We start from the raw sequence: 16,310 nt of genomic DNA on the forward strand, positions 1-16,310 counted from the left end.
TGCAACAATTTCAATAATTTGACGGAGTTACTGTTCATATAAGGAAATCAGTCAATTGAGTTAAATTCAATAGGCCCTAATCTATGGATTTCCCGCCTGGCCAGGGGTGCTGCCTTGAATGGGAGGGCACTTGGGAGCCAGGCCCACCCACTAATTTGAAGGGGTGTCCACATACTTTTGTATATGTAGTGTACGTGTATTCTGTAGCCCTTTAGATACTACACATCCTAGGATTGAACCTCCTTAGAGCTATCTGCTAAAAACAGCATTATGACTGCTAAATCAACAGCTGTGTAGTCTTGTCATGTTTTATGTAGGTATCTATTTTCAGTACAACAGAGGTTGTAAACAGAACACACACTAAGTGTCAGTGCACCGCTCATTAGGTAATCTGAGAGGTGTCGCTTCTCCAAAGCCTTACATTATAGCTTTACAGGCCTCCACACCCTGGCCTGCTCATAAAACACCACTGTTCCTTACTGGCTAAGCCTGGAGTTAACATAAGCAGGCCGTAATATGTAAATCCACACACACACACATAGAGTGCACACACACACACAGCCAGGGGCAGAGAAGAAGGAGAGGGGAGAAAGGGGGGTGGGTAACCCTCTCCCCACACCTGGAGAGACACCTTCCTTCCCTCCTCCCTTTCACCTCAGTTTCACCTCCTGCGTCTACAAAGTGACCGACAAAATACTTTCCTCAATCTCTTGGCCCCATCTCACACTTACTCTGCCACACAAATGCATCAATACCCTCACACAATCATTTATTACATTCTTTAGAAACACATCGGTTCGGCCTCATGCATCTCTCTCTCTCTCGCGCACACACACACACACACACACACACACACACACACACACACACACACACACACACACACACACACACACACACACACACACACACACACACACACACACACACACACACACACACACACACACACACACACACACACACACACACACACACACACACACACACACACACACACACACACACACACACACACACACACAGTACCCAAGCCAGCTTTAAAATGGCCTGTAAACTGCGGCTGTTCTTTCTTTGTTATTCATGGTTTCAGCCAAAGCCACAAACAGTAACAATAACGGGGCTTGTGTTTAGACAGATGTGTCCCCAACAGAGCCAGCAGCGGGCACCCAGCCTGCTTCTGTGAACCTTAAACCCTAAACTCAGAACCCAGGGTTAACCACAGTCCAATGTCACATGACACAGCCCCCATACCTCACTATCACCTTGGTCCAGGGAAGAACTTACTTGCTGGGTATTCCAATTGTATATGCCCTCCATGTCCTCTGTTTGTCTTTAAATGGGGTTCTCTGTTGGAGATAGTCCCCTACCTCTACAATGAGTCTTTTCCCACGGTACAGTACAATTAGTTGTACTCCATTGTGTGGATCCATTATTCTAGTTTCCTATTAGTTTCCTATTGTCCCAAGTGTATATTTCCCTCTTCTCATGGATCAGGTGGGAATAGAATCAGTCTCTGCGCTCAGCTCCTCTCCACTGTGACCCATCCGTGAGAAAATCCCCTATCTTCATTCCCATTACTACAGGTTCTCTCACACACACACCTACGCACACCTACACACACGCACAGTCTTCCCAACTGTCACAAAAAAAGGCCACCACCTGAGCCACAGGAAAGAGTCACTGCATGAGGATAAGAGACCAGAAGAACCTTGTCTCTCTCTCTCACACACACACACTTCCCTACTCCAGCCCTCTAACAGCCACTTTACATTTACATTACATTTAAGTCATTTAGCAGACACTCTTATCCAGAGCGACTTACAAATTTGGAAAGTTCATACATATTCATCCTGGTCCCCCCCGTGGGGAATGAACCCACAACCCTGGCGTTGCAAGCGCCATGCTCTACCAACTGAGCCATACGGGACCACACTTTACTCTTTACAATGGGACATCCCTGTCCTAGACCGTCCATTCCCCATCTTATACCCCCTGCTGCACACCCTTTCCACACACACACACACACACACACACACACACACACACACACACACACACACACACACACACACACACACACACACACACACACACACACACACACACACACACACACACACACACACACACACACACACACACACACACACACACACACACACACACACACACCACATCCCCAGAGCTTGTGAGAAAGCATCAGGTCCAGGGGCGAGCTTTGTTTGTATAGCGGTGGGACAAAAAACTTCTCACTCAAGTTTGTCTTTCTTTTGTAAAGGAAGGGTGAAAGTTCAACCGTGGGGGGGTGGGGGATCAGTGCCATCGTTTTGGCCTTGTGACATGGGGACCCCGGAGAAGCAGAGTGACCTCTCTGTGTCACTGTGGAGTTCTGTCACTTGGTAGTGCACTACATAAGGAACAGGGTGCCATTTTGGACGCACTCTAATAGTGTTTACTGATGGGCTGAGAAGAGGAGTATCAGTTTACCCCTGCTAACCCAGGCAGCTTCCCATTCAGCTAACTCTGTCAGTCAATATCTCCCTCATTCACAGAAAGGTCACTGGCTGAATCCTCGGGCCCCTGTCCACTGACTCAGTGGGGATTGACATGTTGTTTAGTTATACTATTGTTAAAGCACAGAGCTTGGAGTGTCCTCTTAAGTCCTTTTTAATAAACTGGCTCATAGCTAAACTGAGCAAACCTGAAGTGTGTGTCTGTAATTGTCTGTCTGTGTGTGTGTGTGTGAGTGTGTGCTTTTGTGTGCGTGACTCGTTGTTGTTTCACACACACAGCGACACACTGATTCAACTTGCCCAGCTCTTACCCGTGGTGTTCACTGATGTAAAACATGTGTCCTATATCTGAATGTGTATGTGTGTGTGTGTGCGCACGAGTGTGCATCCGTGTGTGTGTGTGTTTGAAACTCAAGTTGACAGGGCAGCTGGGAGGATATATTAACACACAGAGCAATAGTGTGTGAACTCTCCTCCCTAGCCTGGACCCATAACGCTGATCTACCAGCCACTACAGGGCAGGAGGGCAGTCAACACTGGCTCATGTCCACTAGTAGTCCACTGCATGGCTCCTCAGCCAAACAACAGAGTCCAATAATTCCTTACTAATTAAACACAGTTCATATCAGTAGTGGGGAGTCTATCTTTAGCCTCTCTCTGTGAGATGAGCGTTATCTCAGCTGAAGAGAGCCATGGTGTTTGAGGTGGTGAGAATGTGGCCTTTGGAAAGCTGTAGCTGTCTGGGTGTGGAAAAGGCGATTGTATGGGGTGTGCTGCCACCTAATGGATATTGAAGTAAAGGCAAATTCTTCAGTTGGATTTTCAAGGCCCTCTTGTACACATAATACACACATACAGAATACACACATACACGTATGCGCACTCAACATTGTTATCAGGAAGTGTTGTTTGTTTGTCTCCTCTGTCTCCTCTCTCAGGCCTGGAGTGAAGCAAAAGTGATTCCGCTACCCAAGAATAGTAAAGCTGCCTTGAGTGGCTCAAATAGCCGACCAATCAGCCGACCAATCAGCCAATCAGCCTGTTCCCTTAGTAAACTTTTGGGGAAAATTGTGTTTGACTAGATACAAGGCTATTTTACTGTAAACAAATTGACAACAGACTTTCAGAACGCTTATAGGGAAGGACATTCAACAAGCACAGCACTTACACAAATAACTGATGATTGGCTGAGAGAAATTGATGTTAAAAAGATTGTGGGAGCTGTTTTGTTAGACTTCAGTGCAGCTTTTGACATTATCGATCATTGTCTGCTGATGGGAAAATGTATGTGTTATGGCTTTACACCCCCTGCTATAGTGTGGATAAAGAGTTACCTGTCTAACAGAATTCAGAAGGTGTTCTAGAATGGAAGCCTCTCCAACAAAATCCAGGTAGAATTAGGAATTCCCCAGGTCAGGTGTCTAGGCCCATTACTTTTTTCAATCTTTACTGACAAAGCCAGTGTGACTATGTATGTGAATGACTCAACACTTTACACGTCAGCTACTACAGCGAGTGAAATCACTGCAACACTTAACAAAGAGCTGCAGTTAGTTTCAGAATGGGTGGCAAGGAATAAGTTAGTACTCAATATTTCAAAACTAAAAGCATTGTATTTGGGACAAATCATTCACTAAACCATAAACCTCAACCAAATCTTGTAATAAATAATGTGGAAATTGAGCAAGTTGAGGTGACTAAACTGCTTGGAGTAACCCTGGATTGTAAACTGTCATGGTCAAAACATGTTGATACCACAGTAGCTAAAATGGGGAGAAGTCTGTCCATAATAAAGCGTTGCTCTGCCTTTTTAACAACACTTTCAGCAAGGCAGGTCCTACAGGCTCTAGTTTTGTCACAACTGGACTCCTGTTCAGTTGTGTGGTCAGGTGCCACAAAGACAGACCTCAGAAAACTACAATTGGCTCAGAACAGGGCAGCACAGCTGGCCCTTAAAAGTACACGGAGAACTAACATTAATAATATGCAAGTAAATCCTCCTTTGGCTCAAAGTGGAGATTGACTTCATCATTACTTGTTTTTGTAAGAAGTGTTGACATCCTGAAACTACTAGCACACAGCTCGGACACCCATACATATCCCACAAGACATGCCACAAGAGGTCTCTTCACAGTCCCCAAGTCCAGAACAGACTATGGGAGGCGCACAGTACTACATAGAGCCATAGCTACATGGAACTCTATTCCACATCACGTAACTGATGCAAGCAGTAGAATCAGATTTTTAAAAACAGATAAAAATACACCTTATGGAACAGCGGGGACTGTGAAGAGACACACACGGGCACAGACACAAATACCCTTGATAAGACACGCACTCTACACACACCTTGATGTGTAGTGGTGGCCTGAGGGAACACATGATGTGTTGAGTAAGGAGTTATGAAATGTAATGTCATGTAGTATTTTAAACTGTGTGTAACTGTCTTATGTTGCTGGACCACAGGAAGAGTATCCTGCCTTGTCAAATCGCGCTGTTAAGACATTGATGCCCTTTGCAACCATGTTGGGCCGCCCACCAAAACTCATGGACCAGGCAAGGAGGGCATTAATCAAAGAGGCAACAAAAAGACTAAAGATAACCCTGAAGGAGCTGCAAAGCTCCACAGCAGATTGGAGTATCTGTCCATAGGACCACTTTAAGTTATACACATCACAGAGCTGGCCTTCACGGAAGAGTGGCCAGAATAAAATCCATGCTTAAAGAAAAAATGAGCGAACACATTTGGTGTTCGCCAAAAGGCATGTGGGAAACTCCCCAAACATATGGAAGAAGGTACTCTGGTCAGATGAGACTACATTTTTGCTTTTGGCCATAAAGGAAAACCCTATGTCTGGCGCAAAACCCAACACCTCTCATCACCCCGAGAACCTCATCCCCACAGTGAAGCATGGTGGTGGCAGCATCATGCTGTGAGGATGTTTTTCCATCGACAGGGACTGGGAAACTGGTCAGAATTGAAGGAATGATGGATGGCGCTAAATACAGGGAAATTCTTGAGGGAAACCTGTGTCAGTCTTCCAGAGATTTGAGACTAGGACAGAGGTTCACCTTCCAGCAGGACAATGACCCTAAGCATACTGCTAAAGCAACAATTGAGTGGTTTAAGGGAAAACATGTAAATGTCTTGGAATGGCCTAGTCAAAGACCAGACCTCAATCCAATTCAGAATCTGTGGAATGACTTAAAGATTGCTGTACACCAGCGGAACCCATCCAACTTGAAGGAGCTGGAGCAGTTTTGCCTTGAAGAATGGGCAAAAAATCCCAGTGGCTCGATGTGCCAAGCTTATAGAGACATACCCCAAGAGACTTGAAGCAGTAATTGCAGAAAAAGGTGGCTCTACAAAGTATTGACTTTGGGGGGGTGAATAGTTATGCGTGCTCAAGTTTTCTGTTTTTGTGTATTATTTCTTGTTAGTTTAACAATAAAAAATATTTTGCATCTTCAAAGTGGTAGGCATGTTGTGTAAATCAAAAGATACAAACCCCCCAAAAATCTATTTTAATTCCAGGTTGTAAGGCAACAAAATAGGAAAAATGCCAAGGGGTTGAATACTTTCGCAAGCCACTGTATGTGAGAGTGGATTCTCGGCCCTCACTAGTATGAAAACTAAATACAGGCACAGACTGTGTGTGGAAAATTATTTAAAACTGAGACTCTCTCCAATACAACCCAACATTGCAGAGTTATGTGCATCCTTTCAAGCACACCCTTCTCATTAACCTGTGGTGAGTTATTCACAATTTTCGATGAACAAATAAGGTTTTATATGTAAGATGTTTAAATAAAGAGCAAAATTATTGATTATTATTATATTATTATTTGTGGCGTGGTCCTATGAGAGCTCTTTGTCATTTCCCACGAGCCGGGTTGTGACAAAAACTCACACTCATTCTTATGTTTAATAAATGTATCGTATAGTGTGTGTGTGTGGCAGGCTTACAATGATGGCAAAAACAACATTTGAGAGTGCGCTGACCCTGGTGCAGCTGGAGGTTGAATGTTTGAAGGGGTACGGGACTATAAAAAGTTTGGGAATCACTGTTATGTAGGAATGGACATTTGATACATCTTCTTAGTTTCCAAGCAGGTAGTATTGATGCTCTCCATGGTTACTAGGAAAAATCCACACCTTCGAACCATCTCACGTTCAACCATGTGGGATTTGATTTCTCCATCAGCAACAGTTGATCCAGTGTTCCCCAGGGGTACGTATATGTCCCACTGCATTTTGCAATTATTGTAATCTTTATTAACATTTTGACATTAACATTTTAGTCATGTAGCAGACGCTCTTATCCGGAGTCACTTACAGTTAGAGCATTCATCTTAAGGTAGCTAGGTAAGACAATCACATATTACATCGTAAGTAAATAAAGTCTCTATCAGCAACATGTTGCTGACTCACAAGAGGCTCTTGTTCTATAGACTCCAGAGCAGTGAGTGTGCTGCTTTCCTGTGGCTGTTGGGCTGATTGTTGATGGACGGGGAGTGATGTAGGCACTGAGTGCTCCACTTGCACTTTTCTCACGCCGCTCTGGAGACGGCGCTGAGGCTGCCATGGGCCCCACATCCTGCCATTGAAATGGCCGCCGTGACGGCCCGTACCCTCCTCCTCCTCCTCCCTTTTCCCCTCTTTCCCTTTCCCCCGCTCAACTCTGCTCCCACCACTGTTTGTCAGTTGGTCCATGTTGGTCCGTGTCGTCATGTCTAAGTGCAGTGGTGATGCGACTTCCTTCCTGCCCGCCCATTGGAGTGACACTTAGGTTATTCATGTCTCCCACTGGCTGTGCTGAGCTGTCAGTCACACTGACCTCCAGGTCCACTGGTGTCCTATTAATATTCCACAGTGACTCTGATTCCTGCCACCAAAACCAGAGTAATGTGCTGAAATACAGAGACAGTTTGTGTTGTATGATTCTCTATAGACTTTTGATAGACATGTTTTGGAGTGAACCATGAGTCAGACAGATACTACCCCCATCCTCCACCCCCACCCCAGACCTCCGCCCTATATTATGAATGTACTCCCATTTCCGACTGTTTCTTTGGGCTGGGCCATGCTTGGTTTGTGGATTAAAGCGTAGCGCAGCTGTTGTCCCCGTGATCAAAGCGGATTGGGGCCCTGTCGCTGTCAATCCCTGTGTTCAGCAGAGCCATTCTGTTTGGGATTATCACACCTGTGGTTCAGGGATTAATCCCACTAGAGACATGGGAACCAGGGACAAGAGGCCCAGAGATCTGGGGGCAAGGGATTGAGGGGCAGACCACACCCCTAGGCCTTGCCCTTGTGCCCTGGGTGAATTTTAACATGTGGAGAGCAAAGATGGTAAAAGTGGGTTCCGGGTACCCCCAAAACACACACAAAAATAATTATTAGAGTATATGGAGAGAAGGTTAGTGAGTATGATAATAAAATGGGTCGTAAAGCAATAAGATCTATCAAACAAAACGTATATATGTCAAAGATTAAAGTCAACATGGCCAATTTAATTCTACATGTTGAAGATGCATGTAACAACTCGCAATCTTCAGTTGCTTTCAGTAATTTACAGTACCCACATAGTCTACTGTAACATTTGATCCGTAGCATGGTACTTAAAGTGAAGAGCACCCCCATGTGGTCATAAACAGAGCTGTTGTTTCAACATCTGTATCAGTGGCAGCTTGTGTCTCAATCCAGTGTTATATGTCTGGGTGGATCCCAGTTTCCTCTGATGCAGAGGATCATGATGCAAAAATACCCTGTTGTTGTTTGTGTTTGATTCGCCTCTCATGTTTGCATCCTATTTGCTTTGGGCAGTTAGTCTTACAGCTTACTGTCACTTCCCCCTTTTCCCCTGGAAAAAAGAAAGAAGAGAAATCTCTTCAAAGCTGCTGTCCATCGAGAACTTCTCCATTTGCAAAGAGGCCAAATCCTTGCTGAGGGTTTTAGTTCCCATCAGTCAGTCTTAGCCGAGGCCCTGACGGCCCCCAAACACATGAAATACCGCCAGAGCGCCAGCGTGGCTTGGGCGCCCATTCTCCCACTGTGTTTCATAAACACAGACTTAACCCCGCTTTCCCCTGAAAGATACACTCCCCGTCACGGACACGGCACATCCCTAATGGAACTTGACACTCTGTAACATTCCTCTCTCTCACACACACATTCCTGCTCTCGCTCTCTCTCACTTTCTGTAACGTTCTGTTTATCTACCTTAGTTGAGCACGTCACTCTGGATAAGTGTCTGCTAAATTACCAAAATGTAAATGTAGATGTGAAAATGAACATACCAAAATGAATTGCAAAGCACACTGGGTATTATTATTGACCATATTTCGTGGCGGTGCTCATTAGAATAATACTCACCATGCTTTGCAATGGTTTATTTTTTCAATACATGTATATTTAGTTAATTTAGCAGATGATTTTATCACACCATAGTGCTATCAGACTGCTGATACCAATGGAGGGTGAAATGGGGGGGCACAAAATGTGAACTGCTATAAAACAAATGGTATAAAATGTTTTATTTTATTTTGACAATACAAATTACATTGTAGTTCAGCCCAGTATTATTCAAATTACAAAGTACTCAGAAGTAATTCAAATATGTATTTTAAATACATGCACCAGAAATACTGCCCATCTCTGTATATTATACACAAGAACCAAACCTCTTCTCAGCAAATGTTTATTATTCCAAGTATTATACATGGAGTTAAGATACATTAGTCAGTTGCATAAAAGATATAAGTAGGTCAGATGGTTACATATTGTGATGTGTTACATTGACGCATCCAGATTAATTCAAAGATTATGTCACGCCCTGACCTTAGAGAGCCTTTTTATTCTCTATTTTGGTTAGGTCAGGGTGTGACTAGGGTGGGTACTCTAGTTTTTGTATTTCTATGTTGGCCTGGTATGGTTCCCAATCAGAGGCAGCTGTCTATCGTTGTCTCTGATTGGGGATCATATTTAGGCAGCCTTTTCCCACTGAGTTTTTGTGGGATCTTGTTTATGTATTGTTGCTTGTGAGCGCTGCATAACGTCACATTCGTTTTTTTCTGTATTGTTTTTGGTGAGTTTAATTTATTAAACATGTGGAACTCTACACATGCTGCACCTTGGTCCATTTCTAACAACTATCGTGACAGATTAATTCAAGAAGCAGGCACAATGTTTATTTTCAAAGCAAATAAAGATGTTTATACCACTCTTTATTGACATGTTTGACATTACTATTATGTTTCATTTAGAGTAGAGTGAAGCATGGAGATAATTACGCACTCATATAAAGTTTAAGGGCTCGATTCATTCCGTATCCGGGAAGTTCAGTGCTCTAGCCGATTGAAATTTCAAGAAAATGTTCCCACATTCGCGGAGACTGCATTCACATTCAATGCTGCTGCATATCGGCTTATCGGACATTACCTTTATATTTCAATCGCGCTATAGCACTAACCAAAGAGGAAGAGGTGAAGAGAGGGATAACTGGGCCCAAAATCTGTCTTCTCCAGTAGGTGGTGGTTATTTATTTATTTTTGCTCAACCAAGCGATAAGTTGTTGTATGGAGGTCGATGAGAGTGTTGCATTTGGTTAACCCCAAAAAAGTGTATGGCTTATTTGCTACTTGTGGCTTATTTGATTGAATAGAAGCATTGTAATGATACTGGTACTGGTATAAGTAGGACGTGCCATCCCGGCAACTTTGAGAAAAAACATTTTACATTGGAGTTGTGCCTGGTCGTCACTAGTTACCACAGCTACAGCCACAAAATCATAGACCCCGCCTATTTCTACAATTATTTTCTTAAAATGTGATTTTAAACCTAACGTTAACCACACTGCTAACCTTATGCCTAACCCTAACCTTAAATTAAAACCAAAAAGCACTTTTTTATTTTCATGGCTGTGGTAACTAGCAGTGGTGTAAAGTACTAAAGTAAAAATTACTATAAAGAACTACTTAAGTAGTTTTTTGGAGGTATCTGTACTTTACTTTATATTTATGCCAACTTTTACTTACTTATTCCGAAATAAAATGTCATTTTTACTCCATACATTTTCCCTGACACCCAAAAGTACATTTTGACAGGAAAATGGTCCAATTCAAACACTTATCAAGAGAACATCCCTGGTCGTCCCTACTGCTTCTGATCGGAATTGACTAAACAGAAATGCTTTGTTTGTAAATTATTGGTGTGCCTCTGGCGATCCTTCAGTAAAAGAAAGAAAATTGTGCCATCTGGTTTGCTTAATATAAGGAATTTGAAATGGTTTACTTTTACTTTTGATACTTACAGTCGGAAGTTAACATACACCTTAGCCAAATACATATATTTAATCCTAGTAAAAAAAATCCCTGTCTTAGGTCAGTTAGGTTCACCACTTTATTTTAAGAATGTGAAATGTCACAATAATAGTAGAGAGAATTATTTATTTCAGCTTTAATTTATTTCATCACATTCCCAGTGGGTCAGAAGTTCACATACACTCAATTAGTATTTGGTAGCATTGCCCTTAAATTGTTTAACTTGGGTCAAATGTTTTGGGTAGCCTTAAACAAGCTTCCCACAATAAGTTGGGTGAATTTTGGCCCATTCCTCCTGACAGAGCTGGTGTAACTGAGTCAGGTTTGTAGGCCTCTTTGCTCTCACACGCTTTCTCAGTTCTGCCCACAAATTGTCTATAGGATTGAGGTCAGGGCTTTGTGATGGCCACTCCAAAACCTTGACTTTGTTGTCCTTAAGCCATTTTGACACAACTTTGTAAGTATACTTGTGGTCATTGTCCATTTGGAAGACCCATTTACGACCAAGCTTTAACTTGCTTCAATATATCCACATAATTGCCCTTCCTCGTGATGCCATCTATTTTGTGAAGTGCACCAGTACCTCCTGCAGCAAAGCACCCCCACAACATGATACTGCCACCCCCATGCTTCACGGTTGGGATGGTGTTCTTCAGCTTGCAAGCGTCCCCATTTTTCCTCCAAACGTAACGATGGTCATTATGGCCTAACAGTTCTATTTTTGTTTCATCAGACCAGAGGACATTTCTCCAAAAAGTACGATCTCTTTCCCCATGTGAGGTTGCAAACCGTAGTCTAGCTTTTTTATGGCAGTTTTGGAGCAGTGGCTTCTTCCTTGCTGAGTGGCCTTTCAGGTTATTTTTACTGTGGATATAGATACTTTTGTACCCGTTTCCTCCAGCATCTTCACAAGGTCCTTTGCTGTTGTTCTGGGATTGATTTGCACTTTTCGCATCAAAGTACTTTCATCTCTAGGAAACAGAACGCGTCCCCTTCCTGAGCGGTATGACAACTGCGTGGTCCCATGGTGTGTATACTTACGAACTATTGTTTGTACAGATGAATGTGGTACCTTCAGGCGTTTGGAAATTACTCTTAAGGATGAACCAGACTTGTGGAGGTCTACAATGTTCTTTCTGAGGTCTTGGCTGATTTCATTTGACTTTCCCATGATGTCAAGCAAAGAGGCACTGAGTTTGAAGGTAGGCCTTGAAATACATCCACAAGTACACCTCCAATTGACTCAAATGATGTCAATTAGCCTATCAGAAGCTTCTACAGCCATGACATAATTTTCTGGAATTTTCCAAGCTGTTTAAAAGGCACAGTCAACTTAGTGTATGTAAACTTCTGACCCACTTGAATTGTGATGCAGTGAATTATAAGTTAAATAATCTGCCTGTAAACAATTGCTGGAAAATGCACAAAGTAGATGTCCTAACAGACTTGCCAAAATTATAGTTTGTTAACAAGAAATTTGGGGAGTGGTTGAAAAATGAGTTTTCATGACTCCAACCTAAGCGTATGTAAACTTCTGACTTCAACTGTAAGTACATTTTAGCAATTCCATTTACTTTTGATACTTAAGTAAATTTAAAACCAAATACTTTTAGACTTTTACTAAAGTAGTATTTTACTGGCTGACTTTCACTTTTAATTGAGTCATTTTCTATTAAGGTATCTGTACTTTTACTCAAGTATGACAATTGAGTACTTTTCCCACCACTGGTAATGAGTGGAATCTCTTGTGCCTGTTGTTCACACGCATATCTGCCCTTTCATTAGAATGGTCCCACCTGATCTTACTTCCTCCTGACTGCCTTTCATTTTTTAAGACATGTATTTTAATTGTTAGAGCGGACACTAGAGAGTCTGGTCAATATAATGCAGGGGTGTCAAACTCATTCCACAGAGGGCCAAGTGTCTGCTGGTTAATTTGTTTTCTTTTCAATTAAGACCTAGACAACCAGTTGAGGGGAGTTCCTTACTAATTAGTGACCTTAATCAATCAAATACAAGGGTATAGCGAAAACCCGCAGACATGCTGCCTTCCGTGGAATGAGTTTGACAAGTGAAATAATGGATAATCTGTTCACTGACTCACAACGTCATTTCAACATGGAGAATTGGGTAATATTTGGTAGATACAGTACGTTGATCGATGAGATTCCAACCTATTTTCACCCACTCATTGAATTCCCAATGTGTTTCAACCATCTAAAAGCACAGCCAAATTCCAATGGAAAATCAATATCAGATTTTTGGTTTAGTTGTCACCTAAATGTGTTATCACTGCTGTTTCAACCACTTAAAAGAACCCCAAGTTCAAATGGGAATACAATGTCAGATATTTTGCTTATCTATACATCATGTGTTATCACTGTGCTTGATTTAAATCAAATCAAATGTTATTTAAAGTGCATTTAGAATCACAACACACTTTACATAGAGCAATAATAAAAGAACATAGAAAGCAAAACAATCACTTATCACTGAGTCTGGCTTTAATTCCAGTTTGTATATAAATTAATAATTGATATGTTGGATTCATGTCTCCATTTCATCCAAAAATCTAAGTTAAAAAATAGGACTAAATCAAATCACTCTAAATACAATTTGATTTGATCCTATTCTTTAACTAAGAAAATCAGTGTCTTCCTCGATCACTTAGCCTCTAACGTACAGTACCAGTCAAAAGTTAGGACACACCTACTCATTCAAGGGTTTTTCTTTATTTTTACTATTTTCCACATTGTAGAACAATAGTGAAGACATCAAAACTATGAAATAACAAAAGGTGTTAAACAAATCCAAATATATTCTATATTTGAGATTCTTCAAAGTAGCCACCCTTTGCCTGAGGAAGTCTCGCCTGAGGTAGAGTATCTCATGATAAGCTAGTGGCCATTTGTGGCCTGCTGGAGGTCATTTTGCAGGGCTCTGGCAGTGCTCCTCCTTGCACAAAGGCGGAGGTAGCGGTCCTGCTGCTGGGTTGTTGCCCTCCTACGGCCTCCTCCACGTCTCCTGATGTACTGGCCTGTCTCCTGGTAGCGCCTCCATGCTCTGGACACTACGCTGACAGACACAGCAAACCTTCTTGCCACAGCTCGCATTGATGTGCCATCCTGGATGAGCTGCACTACCTGAGCCACTTGTGTGGGTTGTAGACTCCGTCTCATGCTACCACTAGAGTGAAAGCACTGCCAGCATTCAAAAGTGACCAAAACATCAGCCAGGAAGCATAGGAACTGAGAAGTGGTCTGTGGTCACCACCTGCAGAACCACTCCTTTATTGGGGGTGTCTTGCTAATTGCCTATAATTTCCACCTTTTGTCTATTCCATTTGCACAACAGCATGTGAAATTTATTGTCAATCAGTGTTGCTTCCTAAGTGGACAGTTTGATTTCACAGAAGTGTGATTGACTTGGAGTTACATTGTGTTGTTTAAGTGTTCCCTTTATTTTTTTGAGCAGTGTATATTTTCATTATTTAGCTTTTAGTTTTTGGGTTGATCTGGAGTTCTGGGGTCCTTGATGGTCCCCGGTTTAATGTGTGTGTGACGACCCTCCCACTCTGTCTGTCAAATTCTTTCTCTCTGTCCTTGTTTTCCTTTAGATGTTGGTGGGTGGAGCTGGGAGGGTCGTCAGTGAAATGGGACACATCTTGGCTTTTAAGGTACTAAGAAAACAAACATTCACTTAATATTTCGATAAATCACCTGCAAGCAATAGCTAGTGTGACATTACAGTGCACTGACTGACGGTGCTAGTTAGCTCATCATTAACATGGCTAGCTCAGCCAGCAAACACTTGGTTAACCTGCCGAAATAAGCTTTCAATACATTAACGGCAACATAAATATATACATAGCCACATTTGCTAATGGCTTCGGGATATATGAACCAGTTTTCCAAAGACACTATTGTGTTATACAGTTTTAAACAGATTTTTATGTACAGAAGAAGGAGACACAAACCTGCTCTCAGAATATCTATCTGCCTGAAGAGCAGGCAGACCAACTTAGCTAGTGGGACACCAGCCGACAACATCCGGTGAAATTGGAGGGCGCGCAATTCAAATAAGTAATCGTAATATTAAACATTCATGAACATACAAGTATCTTATATCATTTAAAAGCTTAAATTCTTGTTAATGTATCTTCGTTGTCTGATTTACAATAGGCTTTACGGCGAAAGCATACCATGCGATTGTCTGAGGACGGCGCCCCATATTAACATATTTTTCAACCAGCACAGGCTTCATAAAATAACAAATAGCAATTAAATAAATCACTTACTTTGAAGATCTTCCTCTGTTTGCAATCCCAAGGGTCCCAGCTACAACATGAATGGTCGTTTTGTTAGATAACTGACTTTTTGGAATATAAAGAAGGATTTTTAGTTGGCGCCATCGATATTAGTAATCCACTCGTTCAACATGCAGACGAAGGAGTTCAAAAGCTACCGCTGAACTTCGTCCAAACAAGTCAAACAACCTTTCTATTAAATCCTCAGGTACTCTAAAATGTCAAGAAACTATAACATTTCATACGGAAAGTAGTATGTTCAATAGGAAAGCAAAATTAGTAAGTGCGCACCGAAAGACTGATATTGTTCTGGTGCTCTCCTAACCAAAACTCAAAATTCTTGCTTGTTTTTCAAAAAACAAGCCTGAAACCTTGAATAAAGACTGTTGACATCTAGTGGAAGCCATAGGAATTGCAATCTGGGAGACGGAATTACACAGGAAGAATAGGTTTCCATTATAGGAGCCTGGGACCTCAAAAAAAATATGGTTGGTTTTTCTTTGGATTTTTGCCTGCCATATCAATTCTGTTATAGTCTCAGACATTATTTTAACAGTTCTAGAAACGTCACAGTGTTTTCTATCCAATGCTACCAATTATATGCATATCCTGGCTTCTGGGCCTGAGTAACAGGCAGTTTACTTTGGGCATATTAGTCAGACGGAAATTCAGGAAACTAGACCCTATCCCCATTAAATAAAAAATAATTCAACATAACTAACTTACTGTTTCTTAACAAAGCCATTTGTTTTCTCAACTCTGGTTTGTGTTGTGGTCTTGGTTGTTCTTAGTTGAGGAAATGTAGTGTAGTTAACTGCAGTGTTTGTCCTATGTAAAATCTGTCTACCTCATCTTACGTTATCATAGATCGGTCTGTGCAATGCGAATGAACGCGATTAGTGTGGCAGTTTCCCAACGTTTGGTGGTTTTAAAGTTAAAGTTAATGTTAACTAGTTATGTTTTGTTTAAGAAAGTATGATATTGTGGTGCATGAACTGGCCATACACATTAGCTAACGTTACAGTCATACGTTGGCTAAGGTTACCTAGCTAGCTAGAGTTACTTGGCTAGCATAGCAGCCAAGGACGTTCGCTTTGTGCATATTTGTTTGTGCTCCGATTACCCGCAAGTGTCTAGATCAGCAGTTTACAGATGACTTCAGTCTT

Source organism: Salvelinus alpinus, chromosome 14 (genome assembly GCF_045679555.1).
Source record: "Salvelinus alpinus chromosome 14, SLU_Salpinus.1, whole genome shotgun sequence".
NCBI classification, from domain to species: Eukaryota; Metazoa; Chordata; class Actinopteri; order Salmoniformes; family Salmonidae; genus Salvelinus; species Salvelinus alpinus.